Below are 16386 nucleotides of genomic sequence, written 5' to 3' on the forward strand. Positions count from 1 at the left end.
GTTAATCAATTTATAATACAAGTGTAAATTAAAAATTTATATCACCCCAACAAGTGAAGGTTACATTAACTAGAAAAGAGCTGATAACTTTCAAACGGCTGAACCGATTTTCTTTGATTATAGCTAAGAACACTCTCCATCAAGCCACCTTTCAAACAAAAAAACTAAATTAAAATCGGTTCATTAGTTTGAGAGCTACGATGCCATACACAGATACACACGTCAAACTTATAACACCCCTCTTTTTGGATCGGGGGTTAAAAAGATTAAAATCGTCTTATATCGGGCGATCTGGCAACACAGGACTGTTTGAGTTTGAGAGGCTACGCACTAGGTGGTCCTTGTCTGTGTAGCGTTTGATGGCGCGCGTGTGGTGCCTTTTTGGAGCGTTTTTTTTTTGTTAAAAGTGGCTGGTTTTTGTGTTTCACTGGCGTTTTTGGTGCTAGAACCATGCTGGAACTAACTGGGAAGCGCTCTAAAGGGGCGCCGTGCGTATGTCGGCGAGCGCCGGCACAGACGATGTCCTTACTTATATAGTTTCCCTAACTTAAAAATATCTACAAACTTGACATTGGCTAATCTTTGTAAAGCCAGACGAGAGAATAAAAAAAACGCACTAGGTAGGTACGCAGTGAAGAAAATTACGCGGGAATTTCAAATTCGTTTTGTTAACTGAACAATACTAGGTAGGTACCTAACTACTTACCTTGGTCTCAGCAAAGAGATCGATAGATTCGATAGCAAAACTCAAATTTTAGGTTACGCCGGCCGGTATCTACTCAGCTCGCTCTCATTCCTGTAAAGAAAACCGAAGTTACCTACAACAATAACTAAGTAGTAAATAGCTAAATGAACTTCTGGAAACTAATGTGACTTAATAATAAGATGACAGTCGATACAAAAACGAACTGCTTTCAGTTGCAAATACTATGACTTTGTTTTTGCATTACTGATTCCCTAATTAGTTAACTACTTACTTATTTACTTAAAACTACATTGTATACAACATTTACTTACCAAGCAAGTAGTGTTAGCAACACATATACACAGTCGATAAGGATAACGAACAAACCAATCACTTTCGAATTTTGACGAAATAAAGATACAATTTTTTTTTGTACTTAGATACCTAACTAGTTACCTACAATATCACTACCCCGCAACGAATAACTTTTTTTTTTTTCTCTCGACTGGCTTTATACTGATTAGCTAATGTCAAGTTTGTAGTTATTTACAAGTTAGGAAAACTATATGTATAAGAATGGACTTCGTCTGTACCGGCGCCCGCCGACATACACGCGGCGCCCCTTTAGAGTGCTTCCCAGTCAGTTCCTTGGTTAGTTCCACCACCAATAAACACTAGCAGAACACAAAAACCGGCCACTTCTAACAAAAAAACACTCCAAAAAGTCATAACACGCGCGCCAGCAAACGCCACCACAGACGAAGTCCACGAATAACTTTATTAGCCAAAACTTGGCCAAAACAAAGTTGAGTCACAGAGAAAAACAAACAAAACACTTTTTTAATCACAGAGTAATTACAAAATAAAGTGAACTTAGACCAATAACTTAGAGAAAGTGAAATAAACTAACAAATGGGCCGATTACGACAAACGAAAATTGTTTTGGATGCGTTCCGTTTCACGATTATTTTTGGTTTGCTGGGAAAAATTTGAATATTTTTATGAAGTCCTAAAAGTAACGTAAAGTAACATTTTGAGTCGTGTAACATGGAGGAAACATGAGGGGGTCAAAAGTAACGTAAAATGTTACAAAAGTAACATTCTGGCAACGCTGCATATTATAAACAGTAATTACTGAATAGGAATAATTAATAAGACTTAGTAAAATGAATTGAATTAAAATGTAGATAGATAGATAGATAGATAGAAACTCTTTATTGCACACAAAAACACATATAAGGATAACAACACAGTAAGAAGAAAACAGAAAAAAAAAAACAATTGTGTGCAAAGGCGGCCTTATTGCTTGGAGCAATCTCTACCAGGCAACCTTTGCTGAAAGGAGAAGTTCTAGGAAGGAGGTTGGATAGTACCAAGTCGCAAGGATTTTTTACAAAGATTTATATATATACTAATAAACATAAAAAAGTAATTATATATATATAATATATAAATATATATGTATATGCTATATATGACAATATAGTTACTTGCATATAATATAAAAGGGATACATATAATATAAAAAATAATAATATAATAAATAAAAACAATATTTAAACTATTATGGCATAGATAAGTAGAATTCTTTCAAACGATTTTTAAAAATGGGCAGGGATTTCGAACTTCGAATATTCGTCATAACATATGTAATTTTTTAAACAATATCAATAATAACTTTAGGTACACTACTTTATATTATTTTAAAAATGTAATTTAGTTTTTGTAATTTTTTTTTTTTTTGTTTATCTAAAAATATAAACTACTGTAAGATAAGTTATAATTGTTTAATATGATGTTGTTCATAATGACTAGTATATAATTATATTGTAAAATAACCAAATGTGAAATGAAGAGAGAAAATAAAAGGCTTATTATTATTATTATTAATATGATAATGATATGAATCAGTATGGGCCAAGCAATCATTCCTTGTGCAATGTCGATATTACACAGTCAGCCTTATAGCCTAGTCGGTATGTTTCCAAAAAACCTCTAAAGATCAGCCTAATCAATGGTACCCACCGAAGAAGTCACGGGTATCATATTATATTTGATACAGAGATTATCATCTATAGTTCACAATGTTCATCCCAGAGAAATACATAGACTTATAATTTTTTTCCGGAAAATCTACAAGTTCCCACAGGATTTTTAAAACTTACTATATCTAATTGCGATTAAATAATCACACTATCACACTATAATATTATAAAGGCGAAAATTTGTAAGTGTGTGTGTGTATGTGTGTATGTTTGTTACTCTTTCACGCAATAACTACTGAATGGATTTGGCTGAAATTTGGAATGGAGATAGATAATATTCTGGATTAGCACATAGGCTACTCTTTATCCCGGAAAATCAAAGAGTTTCTACGGGATTTTAAAAAACCGAAATCCACGCGGGCGAAGCCGCAGGCATCTTCTAGTAGGTAATATTCCGTGGGTAACTGGTACCTAACCACACCTAACTAACACGGGTAATTTTGAGTTATCCAATAGTTAATAACACGCCCGAAGTTTTGAATTATCCAATAGTTAATAGCACCCCCGAAGTTTTGAGTTATCCAATAGTTAATAACACGCCCGAAGATAATAGCTTCTATAATAATTTTCACCTCTCTGTATAGGGCAAGTTCAATGCCATCTAATTTTGATTCAAACTTAATTACCAATTTTCTTCAATTACTATTATTACTGTGGTTAGCTGTTATGGATTTAAAGTACCCACTTATTGCCTAGATGGAATAGCACTTTGATATTTTTGATGACTGTAAATTAAAATAGTTATTTTAACACTTTATAATTGACTTGAATGATTTTTTGTTAAGTCCGGACCAAGTTTATCTTGCGTTTTGGAATCCTGTATTTCCTTAAAATACCTATTTACTTGCAGATATTTTCACGGACCAAATATTAGCAAAATAAGTTTTTAACATTTAAAAAGTCCTAAGGATAAATACGGTAAGCTATCAATAATTGTTGGTGATATTTGAAAGCGATGCAAATATCCAAAATCATGAAAAGAATTTAGGAAGGAAATTAGAACTTATAAAGCCTGAAAATATAGTCGTTAACTTAGCCTCGGACAGCTTGAAAGCAAAAGCGCTCCAAGGAAATTGCAAATCGCATCAGGCTTTTTTTTAATGATTTAGATCATTCTTTAACAAAAGTAAGTACTAAATAATATCCAAAAATACCTTTCCAATTATACTTTTTCGCATTTTCCATCCACGCGATGTTTTATAAGGCCCGTCACGTCGCGTCGCGTCGTTGCAGTTGGGCAGATACAAATCCCGTTTTTATAGAAAATGTTATAACTTTCTTATCTCCCGATTTAACCAGTTTTTTTAATTGTAATTATAATATTTATAATAAATATAATATACTATGCGTGGAACAAAATATATATATTTGTCGGCGGTACCGACTTTTAGCTGTCAACACTTCGCTCACTGAGCATTACGCCATCTCCCCACTGTCGTCGTTGGACTATAAAATTAGACACGCTGTGCGTAGCAGGGCATTATTCGTCCGGTTGTTGCCGAGGACACTTCTCAGTAGGCATAGTCTGTCGTACTGTAGAATTGTGGTTACCTAAAGTGGTACTGTTGGTTAGACGAGTTGATATTGTGGTGATTAGGTTAGATGGTCGGTTTGGGACCGGTGTAGGGGTGGAGGAGCCGGTCTAGGTAGGTTAGGTTAGGTTTACCTAGTTACGCTGGTAGTTGTGACATGCAGTAAGTGAGAGTTATCATGGTTTTAGTCGAAGGTAGTTCAATATCACTTGATAGTCCAAGAATATCGTTAGTACGCCCACGAAAGCTCGGTTAATCTAAAGGTTGCTATCCTGACATATCCGCTTAGTTATTATCCAGGTTTACTAGTGGTCAGATCATGCTTCAATCTTAATAATCATTAGAAGCGCCTACAAAGTAATAAAAAAGTGAAAATATGCTCACGATAACCTGATAACACCCTCGGCCCTCCGTTATCAGAAGTGGGATGCCCTAGGGCTCCATAGAAGTCTGATGATAGATTTAGTGAGTTACTAGTCTTAGACTAAAAGAATGTATCGAGGTGATTAAGCTACCCTCTGTGCTGAAAATAATACCGAGAGGACAGAGGTGTTTTACGTGTTCGTTCATTTTAAAATGATTTGTTACCGATTGCAAATACCACCTTTCACTACCGATATTACCTCGCGGAACATATTGCAACAGGAATTGAAGGTGTTTTTCTATTTTGAAACGTAAACAAAGCAATATCGAACCACCGTCGTCTTGTGGGAATAACCGATTTAAATCTACAACGTGGAAAGTTTTTCGACCTAATTTAGACCAGAGTTTTCAATCAAGTTTCAATCAAGATATTCCGGGATGAAGAGTGGCCTATGTGCTGATCCGGGATATTGTCTGTCTCCATTCCAAATTTCGGCCAAGTCCGCCCAGTAGGTTTTGCGTGAAGGAGTAGCGAACATACACACACACACACATACAAACTTTCGTCTTTATAATAATAGTGTGATCGAGTCAGTTTTCGTCACTCGATGGAGGTGGCATGAGTTACTACTTCTAGTAACGACTACCGTCACTCGATGGAGGTGGCATGAGTTGCTACTTTTAGTAACGACTACCGTCACTCGATGGAGGTGGCAAGAGTTATTACTTCTGGTAATGACTACCGTCACTCGATGGAGGTGGCATGAGTTACTACTTTTAGTAACGACTACCGTCACTCGATGGAGGTGACATGAGTTACTACTTCTAGTAACGACTATCGTCACTCGATACAGGTGGCATGATTACCGTCACTCGATGGAGGTGGCAAGAGTTATTACTTCTGGTAATGACTACCGTCACTCGATGGAGGTGGCATGAGTTACTACTTTTAGTAACGACTACCGTCACTCGATGGAGGTGGCATGAGTTACTACTTCTAGTAACGACTACCGTCACTCGATGGAGGTGGCATGAGTTACTATCGCTCGATTTAGGTGATAGTAACGACAAATTTATCGTCACTCGATTTAGGTGGCATGAGTTACTATTGCTCGATTTAGGCAATAGTAACGACAAGTTTATCGTCACCCGATTTAGGTGGCATGAGTTGCTATCGCTCGATTTAGGTGATAGCAACGACTAGTTTATCGTCACCCGATTTGGGTGGCATGAGTTACTATCGCTCGATTTAGGTGATAGTAACGACAAGTTTATCGTCACTCGATTTAGGTGGCATGAGTTACTATTGCTCGATTTAGGCAATAGTAACGACAAGTTTATCTAGTTTATCGTCACTCGATTTAGGTGATAGTTTTGCTGACTAAGACACGTGATACTATTCACTATTGGGATGGTCTTCACTAATGAGATAGAGTTGATTTCTTATCCAACCATGCTGTAGAGAATTAAAGAAAATTTCGTATTGTAGCTGTAGCAGTATGATGTCAACAACGAACTTGTTGTTTGGCACTAGCGTTGTACTTTGTTACATAATGAACTCTTTCCATCCATCAGCCTGTATGCGTCCGCTGCTGGACGTGGGCCTTTCCAGGAGCGCGCCGCCGGGCGCGGTCCTCCGCCTTCCTCGTCTGCCCGCTCCCCGCCGCCTTCTTCGGGTCGTCGGTCCGGCGGGCGGGAGGTCGTCTCGCACTGCGCTTGCCGATGCGCGGTCTCCGCTCCAGAACGCGTCTGCCCCATCGGCCGTCGGTTCTGCGACGGACATGGCCGCCCATTGCCGCTTCAGCTTGCTGATCCTTTGAGCTGTGTCGGTCGCTTTTGTTCTTCTGCGAATTTCCTCGTTCCGGATTTTGTCCCTGAGAGTGATACCCAACATAGCTCGCTGAGCGACCTTTGTTTTGTGGACGAGGCCAACTGTTGTTGTTCAATAATGAACTCTTTCACTAAAAGTTAATCAGGAAAAGCCGAGCCTTTGATTGTAGCAAGTTGTCTCTTTTACACGAGCATCACACAGGGACGTGTGACGTGTCAGTTCTGGCCGTATCAGAGACCAACATTAAAGTGGCCATTATTTAAAGCACCATCTGTTATGAAATGGTTGTACTACTGAATTGTAGAGCAACATCTATTTGCGAACTCAGGTTATCATTCCACGGTTCGTTCAGCGTGGTACTAAGGACGACAGTCACAGTTAACCACATATCCTTAACAACAACCAAAAAAAAAAAAAAAATTTGTTTTTTAAGTTCAGTTAGATGCCACCGAGTTTCTTGCTGGTTCTTCTCGCTAGGTTGTGGCATTCCGAACCAGTGGTAAATTCGTTTTGAATAATGATCATGATTGATTAAGAGTTGCAATAGCAATTGCGCTCTAATCATATGAACTGTAGTTTAGAATCGGTTCAACTAAATTTCGCGTCGCGACATGTCAGTAGATAGGTTCTTATTATTGTGGTTATGGTTTTGTCCTCACATGCTTTGTGACATTTAGCGTACGAGGACGTACGCCGGTCAGAATGGCCGTGTCGGCGGTACCGACTTTTAGCTGTCAACACTTCGCTCACTGAGCATTACGCCATCTCCCCACTGTCGTCGTTGGACTATAAAATTAGACACGCTGTGCGTAGCGGGGCATTATTCGTCCGGTTGTTGCCGAGGACACTTCTCAGTAGGCATAGTCTGTCGTACTGTAGAATTGTGGTTACCTAAAGTGGTACTGTTGGTTAGACGAGTTGATATTGTGGTGATTAGGTTAGATGGTCGGTTTGGGATCGGTGTAGGGGTGGAGGAGCCGGTCTAGGTAGGTTAGGTTAGGTTTACCTAGTTACGCTGGTAGTTGTGACATGCAGTAAGTGAGAGTTATCATGGTTTTAGTCGAAGGTAGTTCAATATCACTTGATAGTCCAAGAATATCGTTAGTACGCCCACGAAAGCTCGGTTAATCTAAAGGTTGCTATCCTGACATATCCGCTTAGTTATTATCCAGGTTTACTAGTGGTTAGATCATGCTTCAATCTTAATAATCATTAGAAGCGCCTACAAAGTAATAAAGAAATGAAGATGTGCCCGCGATGGCCTGATAACGCCCTCGGCCCTCCGTTATATTTAAATGTAATTTTGAATTTTTCTGCAGTAATCTGCCCCACTTGCCTCTACTTGTAAAAGATGAATTAGCTCCGTTCTGACCAATTGCCGTGACGGGCAAAAAATAATAACGATCGAACGCACAGTAGGTACCTACGTGCTTATTATTTTAAACGTAATAAAGGTAATGTAGCACAACAAATCTGCTTTATTTTGGCACAAATGCAATAAATGTTGCACATTAAGTCCGGGTTATCATTAGCTCAAAACGGTCGTAAATGCGCGACACCGTTACCTTGTCGTGAACATCGTTCATACAGATTATTGTGGGAGATCCAAGATTATTACTAAAAAGATCGCGTTTAAACAGTGGAAAACTTTAAAGAGCGTCGTTTTTGCAAGGATGATGATTGTCCAAAATTGAGACGCAGGTTTCCTCAATGTTTTCATTCGCGATTCTAAAATTTGATGGAAACTTTTAGAATCGCGATATCTCAGGAATGGTGATTCTTAGAAAAAAAAGTAGAGGACAACTTTTGTAGATCAATTTTTGTCTGACAATGATTATGATAAAACTTACCGTTTAGCTGGAAAATGCAAAACATCTATTTTGGTGAACTTTGAACTTGAATTTTTTTTTTTGCAAATGTGGGATCGATGGGGACTTTTGACAATTCATTTAGGTATACCTATTGGTGTTTCCAACACTCATACGAATTTTTAGCTCTATGCGAATTATTGTCTACGTCTATTTTGACTGGACTATAATATAATATAATAAGTAAGTACATCCCGTAGTGAAAAATGAGCTTTAGACTTTAACTCCGAAAAGTTGAAAGTGCTTACCCGAGATCGAACCCGCGATCCCCTGTATAGAAGGCCGACATCTTAACCACTAGGCCAACAGCGTTTCACGCAGTATGAATTACCTGTTTCCTTGTTCCATGACATACATGAAGTAAGTAGGTAATAGTTAAATAATTATGGTAATTATTTCCTCCATCATCCTAACATAACAGTACCTAAGTACTTACCTAATACATTTTTTTCTCCACCATACATTAATTTGTATTATACATGCTTGAAATGCATGAAGCCTCCCGCTTGAGTAAATGCTCATCATTATCAACTCGTTGAGTACGAACTGTATTCAAGAGGTTTTTTGTGCTATTACAATACAATAAGCAGCTATTTTCTTGTGATTTTCAACTTGCCAGACCATAAAAGTAATCGAATTAAGTGCCTATCTAATAATTTTCAGGGTTCCGTTCCCGAAGGGTGCCAACGGGACTCTATTACTAAGCCTCCACTGTCTGTTTGTCCGTCTGTCTGTCTGTCTGCCAGCGGAATAGGTAGAAAGTTGCGCTTTATCGAAATATAATAGTAAAAATTTCGAAATAGCCGGCATGAAAATGAAAAGAAATTAAGTCTTATTTATTGTACGATGGAACGGAACCCCTCGTGTGTCCAAGTCCAACTCGGTCTTTACCAATTTTAATTTTTTTAATAACTTCCTAGTTGTAAGTCTACGCTGAGGAACTGCGGGCTTACTCGAGCAATTATTCTTGTAGATTAAAGTATAGTAGCCATTAGATGAGCTTGTATTGAATTCCTTGTATGGCGATAAGTAGAATGTTAGCGATGCTTTATACTCATGTTTTCCGACTTTTTATAGATTTTAAGTCTTTATCAAAGGAAAAAACGGGAACTATTGAATATCAAAGTGATTAAAACAGGGATCAATACGTATTAGGTAAGTCTGCTTATCTATCTAATACGTACATGCTAGAAATAGCTGGTCTTACTCATTCCGGTGATGTCTTTCGCATCATTTGTATCTTGTTTTCATATCACAAAGACGCTCATCATACCTACCTATTATCATTGTGACAGCAAAAAAGAAATGTTTAGCAAAACGCAAATCGCTACACCTTCTCACAGGCATTGTTAGCAAGCTCTCTCAGGACTGGGTTTCCAACAATCAATGAGTTTCACCTTTTTGTGTCATCAATAAGTATAGCATTGGAAATTTTAATCGGTTCATCGGTATTCCATTAGTAGGTAAGCTATTGGGATGTCGAATGGAGAAAACAACATGAAGCCTGAAGTTTCAGATTATTATCACAGTTATTATATTATGTTACCTAGGGTCAGCTGTCTAAACCACGTACAAAAAGGCATACTACTCTGTCCTACTTATATCGGTTTTTGATATATCACTGAAGTGGAGATTTTCTACAAAAATTAAAACGACGAATAAATTATAAGTATCATCACTTTTTAACCCCCGACCCAAAAAGAGGGGTGTTATAAGTTTGACGTGTGTATCTGTGTATCTGTGTGCCTGTGTATCTGTCTGTGACTTAGTAGCGCCTGAACGAAAGAACCGATTTTGATTTTGTTTTTTTTGTTTGAAAGGTGGCTTGATCGAGAGTGTTCTTAGCTATAATCCAAGAAAATCTGTTCAGCAGTTGGAAGATTATTAGAGGTTTTTGTGTCGGGGGTTTTTGAATTTTAAGTCATAAAAATAGATGTCCAAAGTGGCTTAACTTTTCGCAAGCATTCTTTCTGGATTACGTTTGTATGATGATTTTAATTTCTATACAAGCTTCCGCAAAGAGTTCAAAGTTTAAAAATTTTGCGCAAAGTAAATCTTTATGCTAGTTTATTAGATATAGTTTAAGTTTGAGAACTCAGGTTATCCAAATAAAACTAAAAATATAATGTCGCCAAATATAATACCTATTATTATGGATTTCAAATTCTTATTTTTGGAAATCAGATATCTTTGCTCATAGACAAACAAACTGTTCCAAATAAGGTTTCTAATTTCGCATGATCCGTCGTACTTACCTATCTGCGAAATTTAATGCTACATACCTATTTATTTTTTTAGTAATTTTATCTGCATAGCTAAGGTTAAAAGGCTCGATTTACAAACTAAATCTTATACCTCTTATACGTCTTCACGATAAGTAATGCCGCATATAAACCAAAAATCTCAAATCAATGAGCTCTAAACAATGATGTGGGTACATGTTAGGGTAAAAAAAAAATATTTTCGGCTCCTTTTTCTAGTATGGGTAGTACTTAGTTTTCTTTTTTTAGTATGGGAGGCCCCCCTGAAAAATAATTTAAGTAATTGAATTTCTAATTCAATAGTTGGTTTTGGGTCAACGTCTTGCACCAAATACCAAAATTTAAGGTTTGTAACTCATTTCGTCTACGAGCTAGAGACCCGTGACAACCGGATAGACAGACAGACAGACAGCAGTGACATTATTAGGGCTCCGTTTTTTCCCTTTGGGTACGGAACCCTAAAAATGGTATATAAGTGCGAACCCCGTATATCGTGCTTTCCCGTTTTGCAGATTTTTATAGAAAACAGTACTCGGCTCCGTTACAGTGTTTACGAGAAAACACATATAATCTCGGGTTTCCGTTGTCCCACAGAGCACCTCGCTCATTACCAGATAACGGCAAAGCCTGCCTTAGTACTGTTAGATCACACAGAACATTCTAATCTAAGAGACAGCGTCGAGATAATATCACCCTACTAATAATATAAACGCGAAAGTTTGTAAGTATATAATAATAATAATAGTCATTTATTTCAGGCATTTTTACATCCATTTCAAATATAAAATAAAATACAAGTGTACCAAATATTTGAAGACAATAAAATAAGTTTAATAAATAAAATAAAATAAGTTTTAGATGTATGGATGAACGTTTGTTACTCTTTTACGCAAGAACTACTGGACGGATTTGGTTGAAAGGAACGGAGATAGATTATCCGTGGTGGATTAACACATAGGCTACTTTTTATCCCGGAAAATCAATGAGTGCCCACGGGATTTTTAAAAACCTATATCCACGGAAACGAAGTCGCGGGCATCATCTAGTTACGTAACCTACAATTATTTCTTACCTGACTAGTCACAATATATTAAATGCGAAAGTGTATTTGTTAGTAATAACAAATAAGGCTGTTGTTTTGTCTGCAACTGATCGACGTGATTTTTGCATGGGAGTTCTGTGGGTATAGCCACAGGGTATAGCTAAAGGCTTGGAGAGTGACATGACATAGTATTGGCTAATTATTATCCCGGAAAAATCAAAGAGTTTCCACGGAATTCAAAAAAAACCTGAATCCACGTGGAAGAAGTCGCTGTCATCAATTAGCAGTTAAATAATTTTGATCTGCTTTATTAGAAGCACAGTAGGTTTTGATCTGCTTTTATATTAAAAGCAGAGAAAAAACATACGAGACACGTAAGAAATCTCGCGGTAGTCTCTCATACTATACGTAGGTAGGTATACCGGCCAGCTCTGCCGTAGTTTCGTACCAGTTCCTGACTTAATGGGTTACTGGTGTTTATTTAAGGGTTACTGGGATACACGTAGCAGAGGCTAAGTTTTATGTATTGGACTTTCTAAGTCATGACTGTAACTTTTTAAATAAATGCAAAGTGTATCAGATTAGTAGGTATAAGGTAACTAGGTATCTTTATCGGATTTCTTTAGTATAGTCCATTTGACTACAACTATCCCTTGCGATTTTTAGATGACTAACTTCGAAAAGGAGGAGGTTCTCAATTCGGTGCCTGCAATTTGTATGTATAAGTACATCGATTTCCCCGAGGTTTCTGGATTGATTTGCTAATTTTTCTTTCATCTTTGTCTAATTGTCTATGACACGCGAACTGTGACAAAGTAGGTATACGACACGGACGTCGCATTTATCGAATTCGGGTAGGTCGGACTTCGGGGGATAGGTATCCTATGTGGTCATGTAAAAAGGATGTGGGTCTATTATTCTCGTAATCTTCAAGTGTATTGCGTTTTATTTCCTTGTTTATTAAAACGCTTCTCAAAACTCAAGTAGATAGGGAAAGTAACTAAGTAGTTATGCATTACAGTGCATAATCAAACTTTCAAAGAGAGGTTAACAACTTGTCAAGTTGTCAACGTTATATCCGTAACCATCTTGTAAGAGGTAATCATAAGTAGCTGTGACTCATCTGTGCAGAAGCACATCCACCAATCCATGTTGCAGCATTATGAGTATAAGTGATCATGTCGTTAGATTATTTTGAGTAACATTAATAAATAGTACCTAGGTACTGTACTAGGTAACTAACCTCAATTTAAAGCTGCAGAGGTTTACTTAAGTTCCAAAGTTCATAGGTCCAAAACAACCTGTACCTAAGTAGGTATAATTAGAGTTTATATTCTCTAGGGAGTAAGTGGACTTGTATCAGTAAGATCATTAAGTTCAGTCCTCACCGTATTATTGTAGAGCTACTTTATTTATTTATTTAGAAATCTTTATGGCATTCACACAATATACAGATGAAACTAAACAAAAGGGTGCAAAAGCGGCCTTATTGCTAAAGCATTCTCTTACAAACAACCTTGGTGAAAGGATTTAATTGACCAGCGCGGGATGGTGCAAGAAGTAAGTAATATTGTTTATATTTCGATGCACGGCGGCAATCGAATTCATGACATCTTTTGATTATTATTATGCAAATACACTTGCACTTGCGAAAGCTCGTAAGAGTTTGAAGTTGTATACAGTGTAGAAGCTATTTTTAATCTCTATTTAGCTTACTAGCTAAATAGAGATTAAAAAAACCTTACGTAACATACAGAAAATGAGCTATTGTAGGCGATCTTCATGCAAGCGTAGTGAAGAGGGCTGCCAATCTGTCGACGCATCTAAATTATTAATCTCCTTTGTTACATTATAAATACCAGTATACGTATATAAACAAGGTACCTATCTAATAAATGCTTTCTCTTTAATATTAATTTTTTTGGTTTCGTTCGACTAATGCTAAAGGCTCGTAGTAAGAAAATTGTTTTCGAATAATTATGGTACTGAGTGGCGCTTAGCCATTGCCATCAAAATATATTTAAAGATACATGGGTACTTATCGAGGAATATGCAAATATAAATACCAATATATAATTTGAGAAACGGATTTCATAAATATGGAGGTGATATGAAGCAAGTCAGTTCGCATACTCGATTGAAAGGACTGATCAGGAAATTAATGAAGATATTGAACGAATTTTCCTCAATTTTATTATTAATCGATAATCTTTAAGAATATCTATAAGAACCTTTCTTACATCCACTGGGCCGGGCACTCACGCAAGGGTGAGAGAGACAACTGCTTGGATGAATTAAATTGATCCAACGCAACAGCAGTGAGCATCTATGTACGCGTAGTGTTTAATATTACGAAAGACACGTTGTTTAAGACAATATCTATAAAAATAATAAACATACGTAGGTAGGTGCTACCAATAAACCCCTCTTGTGACTCCTACTCATTGTTATAATTTACAAGACACTGAAGACTCAGCTCCGCCCAACGGCTGTTTATTCTGGACTCACCATTTGACGTAACCGAAAGGCAGATCACATGTGAATCTGCCGGAACGCTTTCACTCTCGACTCCGAGCCTCGACGCATCTTCAAATGATTGTTATCTAATTGGAGCTTTGAGAGTTGAGACAATATAACATTACAGTAAGTAATACAGCTTAATAAATGCATAATTAATTATAATAGCTATTATATTACCTACTGACTTCTTCAAAAGTGTGACGTTTTTTGTAACAAAAAAAAATGTAATAATACGTCCAGACTCCAGGACCGTTTGTTATTGACCGTCGCTGAGTTGTAATATTGCGATAAGGGATCCTTTCCACTAGATTAAATATTATGCATAAGAGGTACGAAAAAGAAAAGTCCTGAATCATTCTCTGACTGACTTATCAACGGTCAGAACAAGCCCCTGGACCTAGATAAATGTTTTGATTATTCACCTATCCGGTAAATAAGTAAATAATCAAAATAGGTATAAAAACCAGATTTTTTAAAATTCCTATGGGAGGCAAGTGACACAGACGCGAGTGGTCATAGAATCCCAGTTGGTATTTTATGAGTTCTCTACATCTACTCATGTGAGTTTAGTAAGTTTCTGAGTGTACCAAACCAACTTATTAATTCACAGGTTCCACCATTTAAAGGACCGCTGGACCGATGACCTGAAGAAGGTAGCGGGGAGCGGGTGGATGAGGAAGGCGGAGGACCGTGTTTGGTGGCGCGCTCTTGGAAAGGCCTATGTCCAGCAGTGGACGCTTACAGGCCGATGGATGGATGGACCATTTAAAGGCAAGGACCGACATAGTATTTTGAACGCAAAAAATTAATAATATTATTTAAATAATGTTTAGATAACCGTTACGTTACCATCTCTCTGTCATAAACTCATCTCTCTCAGCCATGCGAGACCGAGCGAAACAGAACCGTTCATTAAATATGACTAAGATGTTTATCTTGTACATTTTGTATTACGTGAACGCGAGTTATTTGCCAAAAATGAAGTCTGACTTTTTTTAATTTATAGACTAGCGCTTGGCTGCAAGCAAACCTGCTGGTGGCAAGTGACGATGCAGAATAAGATGGAGCGAGGTTGTTTAGCAGATGCCTATGCATTCTTGACTTGAAAATACCTAGGGGAAAACCAGAAGGTTTTAGCTAAAATTTCGAATCTTGAAATTTTGGTATGGATTGATAGGTAGCTGGTAGATATGGTGACCAACGTTAGTAAAATAAATAAATAATTAGATCCTCCACGGGGTTCTCAGTAAGACAATATGATTGGTAGGATATTTTGTATAAATAACTGTTTCATTTGAGTACGCATTTGAGCTTCCCATAACCCTACTTAATGCGGCATAAATTAAGTTGTGTGATAAATAATTATAAATTATACTGTTAGTCGTAACACATATCTAATATTTTCAAATTCATGTTCAGTTATAAAGGACTATTTAATTTTTATTTCAAGAACCTCCTAGTTATGAATAAGGCGTTGAAATAAGTTCTAAATAACTAAGGTCTGGTTTCCCCATAAGTTTTCGGAAAAAAAATTCTCAATACATATATCTATTTCACGAATATCTTTCAGTACTAACTTGGCAGAACTTGCTACGCTTGTTTTTTTAAAAATTACTTATTGTAAGTAATAATTATAAGTTCGCCTCCACCTGCCGGATAGAGTGAGAACTCGGAATGCATTTTATGGCATTGATTAAAATGAAACAATCGGAAAAAAGCTGAGTTGTCTGTGCCGATTAGTTGTGGAATAGAGATCGTTTCTTGTAGAGAAGAAATAACCCAGGATAATTTTTAGAAGTGCCCAGAGGGCCAAGTATAAAGCTAAGAAAATTATACTTATAGCGATGTTAGTGGATGAATTTACGTTACTGCTACTCTTACAGAAGGGTACAATAAGTTTAGTAGGTACTTGGTTCTCCTTCGTTGGTGTTGGTGACCATAATTGGACGTATTTTCTGAAAACGTTGCAACCTATTAGTCAAAACAAGATACCTATGTATTTCTTTTACGATGCGACATTTACCTGATCGTACAACTGTCAACACACACACACACAAACACACCACACACACACACACACACACACACACACACGCACACGCACACGCACACGCACACGCACACGCACACACACACACACACACACACACACACACACACACACACACACACACACACACACACACACACACACATTTTCTAAGACGTTTTTTCAGGTAAATCTAGATTAATAGGTCAT

General features: G+C 37.2%; 1 protein-coding gene and 1 long non-coding RNA gene across 2 annotated transcripts in view; one reads left to right on the forward strand and one right to left on the reverse strand.

Annotated features, from left to right (window-relative positions):
- LOC123873240 overlaps positions 1-16386 on the reverse strand; it is a 60720-nt gene that overhangs the window by 21612 nt on the left and 22722 nt on the right. The gene's annotated exons all lie outside the window — the stretch shown is intronic.
- On the forward strand, positions 5697-6859 carry LOC123873244. Its single transcript, XR_006797647.1, has 2 exons — positions 5697-6015; positions 6061-6859. It is a non-coding gene; the product is annotated as an uncharacterized LOC123873244 (long non-coding RNA).

The sequence above is a fragment of the Maniola jurtina genome, chromosome 16 (genome assembly GCF_905333055.1).
Source record: "Maniola jurtina chromosome 16, ilManJurt1.1, whole genome shotgun sequence".
In the NCBI taxonomy this organism is placed as follows: Eukaryota; Metazoa; Arthropoda; class Insecta; order Lepidoptera; family Nymphalidae; genus Maniola; species Maniola jurtina.